The sequence below is a fragment of the Sinocyclocheilus anshuiensis genome, unplaced genomic scaffold (genome assembly GCF_001515605.1).
Source record: "Sinocyclocheilus anshuiensis isolate Anshui unplaced genomic scaffold, SAMN03320099.WGS_v1.1 scaffold536, whole genome shotgun sequence".
NCBI lineage: Eukaryota > Metazoa > Chordata > Actinopteri > Cypriniformes > Cyprinidae > Sinocyclocheilus > Sinocyclocheilus anshuiensis.
In genome coordinates, this window is record NW_015557179.1 from 2,202,939 (window position 1) to 2,206,709 (window position 3,771).

At 36.3% G+C, this 3,771-nt stretch overlaps 1 protein-coding gene across 1 annotated transcript in view; it reads right to left on the reverse strand.

The window, feature by feature from the left end:
- pitx3 (paired-like homeodomain 3) overlaps nt 1-3,055 on the reverse strand; it is a 16,789-nt gene extending 13,734 nt beyond the window's left edge. Inside the window, exon 1 of the mRNA XM_016473948.1 lies at nt 2,844-3,055. The gene's annotated coding sequence lies outside the window, so the exon portion shown is untranslated. The remainder of the gene's footprint in view (nt 1-2,843) is intronic.
- Nucleotides 3,056-3,771: the final 716 nt, after the last annotated feature.

Sequence of the window (3,771 nt, forward strand, 5' to 3'; positions counted from 1 at the left end):
TATGGAACCATTTAGACAAAAAGGTTCTTCTATGGCATCGTGAAGCACCTTTATTTTTAAGAGTGTATAGAACTGGCTTATAACTAATTATATAACCAATTGTCCATGAATATCCAAAGAGTTTATTTTCAAATTGGTAAAAGGTTAATATAATACTACTAACATAGCAATAACATTAATAATAACAACAATAATAATAAGAATAATTTATGATTTATAATATTTATTATAATAATTTTACATGCTTTCTAATTTTTTTATTTTAATTATTGATTTTTTTTTCTCAATTTTCTGTGAAATAAAGTTTGGCTCAAACTTTAAGTCTCTCCTTGCACATCATTTGATGCCATTTGGAGAAAGGAGATTTATGCTGCTTTTGAGATATTCGTACTAACATGGCTCAAGGAATGCATGTCAGTGAGGGGCAGTTTATATACATGACATCGATCTCATTAAAAATATATATAGCCTATATATATAATAAGAGAAGAGATAATAGAGGTAAAATCCTCTCGTTTTTCAGAAGATTGCTGGGTCCATCTGTTGGTTCGACGGAGGCAGACAGCATACATTTCCACGGGCTGCTGCATTATCTCAGGAATTATTCATAAACGCGTTTAGAATTAATTCCTTGGATTAAGAGTTGATTAAGATGTGTGTCACTTTGCTGTCTGAGAACTTATTAAGGGCCCACTCGAGCCGGCGGCAGATGGAATTTCTACCCAATGTTTGTAGATGTTAATTTCTCCCCTCCTAACACCCATTTGCATTCGGCTGTGTATGTCAAAGCGCGGCTTTTCCTGCACGCACAGCTCCGAATATTCGTGTACGAGGAGATGCTCATCTATAAGATCGGTCATGCTTATTTCCATCACACATACGCACGGCCCACTATTCACGTTCGACTGAGATAGCCTACAAATGTTTTGAAATGTGGAAACATCACACCCACAAAAAAATCTTGAGATTTGTTTGTAAGCAAAATTAGAATTTTTTTTTTAGGCTATATGTTGTATGAGTAATTTTAGATATGACTGCAGGCTGCAGCTGAAGCAGAAGCATATAGGCTTATACTGTGTGTATTAAAGGCAACATGAGAAGACTTGACCAAACACAAGAGCGTCACGCACTGTTCTGTGTGTGTGTTTAAAGCACACACATATGAATAAACAGTTTTTTTATGTATTAGATATTTAGCTTTTATGGCGGACTTTGAAGCATTTTATTTTAACGATATTTAGCGTTTCTAATAAAAATAAATATTGTTGACAAAAAGCATTCACCGTGCACAAAAGAACTAGCTACAATTTAAAAATTGAAATAAAAAACAACTAGGACACAACAAAACAAAACAAAAACAAAAAACTAACAAAAAAAAGAAAAGAAAGAAAGAAATGGAATCGGATGCATTTTTGATCCCACGTTTTTTGATACTCTGTCAGTCTTGTTTAACTATTTGGCCGCACGTAAATGTAGATACACAGGTGCGTTTGCCCGAGTATTTTATTGTATTTTTTTTTTACATTTTTTGACGAACAGAAATGGACCCAAACATTACATGAAAATTGTATCCTAAGTAAATCGCTGCATGCCATTGTTCCTTTAATACAATTTTATAAAACGAATTGTTTTAAACATTTTTAAAAATTCGTTTACAAAATAACTGATTTCATTTGGTTTTCTCTCTGGTTTCTTTCGGCTTCGAAGCACCTGCCACCTATCAATTTGGGTAGCCTATATTGCATTGATATTTTCAATTATCCCGAAACAGTCAATCCCGAAATACCGTGATATGCAGCAATAGAAGTTCTGAGATATTTAGACAGAGGTTTTATTTTACTATTGTTGTTTTTGTAATCCAATAGGCCTACACTCTTAAAAATAAAGGTGCTTCACGATGCCATAGAAGAACCTTTTTGTCTAAATGGTTCCATAAAGAACCTTTAACATCTGAAGAAACTTTCTGTTTCACAAAAGGTTTTGTGGCGAAAGAAGGTTCTTCAGATTATAAAAAGGTAAGAAAGAGATGGTTCTTTAAAGAACCTTTAACTAAATGATTCTTTGTGGAACCAAAAAGGGTTCTTCTATGGCATCGCTTGAAGAACCTTTTGAAGCACCTTTATTTTTAAGTGTATACGAGTAGACAATTGTGTTCATGTTAAAACCACGCGTAACAAAAGTTTTAACCGCCGACAATGAAACAAATTTTGCTGAAGGCACAAACTGGCTTAAACTTAACTTGAACAAAATCAATGTAGCTTTTAGTTTAACATACAGCTCATTTAAAACATTATTTAAAGCCTTCACAAGGCAGCGCTTAACTTAAAATGTAGATAGGCTACCCGTGGTTACAAAGATTTAAACAGGGTTTAAGTCAAAATGATCCTGAACTAATGCAGACATCATTTAGAAACGTCCTTTCTCGGATTTTCTTAATGTATCTGTGTTATAAAGTTGAACAATTGCATCACCTAATCCATAGGCCTATTTTAAATAGGCTAGGCTGAATAGATTAAATTGCCTATAAATTTAATCGTAAAATAGGGTAATAACAACGTAGCATTATAGCTGATTATTATAACCCTAAATGCATTTTTTTTAAGTTAAAGTAACCTGTAAGCCTATAGGCTACATGCAGCCGGACATCAGCGCTGATAAACTGATAAACGACGCTCGCAGTCCTGAGCGATACATGCGCCGCGATCCTTTTTGTCTAACACGACAGATCTGGATTCAGGTAGTCTGTTTTTGTTAGACTGAAGAAGACAACATCCGCACAGCTCCTCCATCGCATGAGAGCACATATCATGCACCACAGTGATTTTTGTCATGCATCTACTCACATGAGTCCCGGTCTAGTGGAGGTAATCCTCGAAAAATACACAACTTTTGCGTACAACGCCTGTTAGCTGCTTTTGTGAAACGATGCAGTAGTCCTGTAGAAAGTTCCTTAGGATGAGCAAACGAAAAGAGACAGTTTCTTTCCTTCCCCTTTCTCTCTCTCGGCGTTGTCTGTCATAAGTTTTTAGCGGAGAGTGAAGGCTTGATCCCCATGCAGAGGGGGACTGACTTTATGCTAAATATGTCGTGCTACAGGTCCGCGGCAGAAAGGAATGCCCACCCCTTATCTCTCTCTCGGTCTCTCTCTCTCTCTCTCTCTCTCTCCCACGGTCTTTCTCACACAAGGGCGGACTTACCCACTAGGCAAAGGTAGGCGACCGCCTTGGGCCCCCAAAAGCCAAGGGCCCCCTAAAATGCTTTTTATATATGAGATGCGCATTAAGCGCTGACACGCGAACGGTTGCTGTTTATTGTGTTTATTACCATGACACCCGTCCAACAGGCTTTTTGTGTATCCTGCTTGAAGGAGATGAAAATATCATGCATCTGAAACTGTCATATCCAATATTGAGAAACAGTGTGTATTATATGTTTTATACTTCTGACTCACCCCTGGTTTAAATGCTCAATCGTGAGGTTTATCATTTATATATTAGAGCCCATTCCGTCAGTCTGCTGTGCTGTGCTCTGGGCTGTGATAACAGCAAATCACAATGGATTATTTACCAAGAGATATGGATGTATGAGATTCTTTTGATTAAATATTTCTCGTAAGCATAGATGAGTTTTTATATTTGAGTATTTTAGTTAGCAAGTTCATAATGAAACTTGCAAAAGGTTAAATTTGCGTGCGATACTGATGATTTGCCAGAAAACTTTCGTTATGCTCCACCTAAAGCTAATAAATCAACGAGATGTTTTTGATCTAAG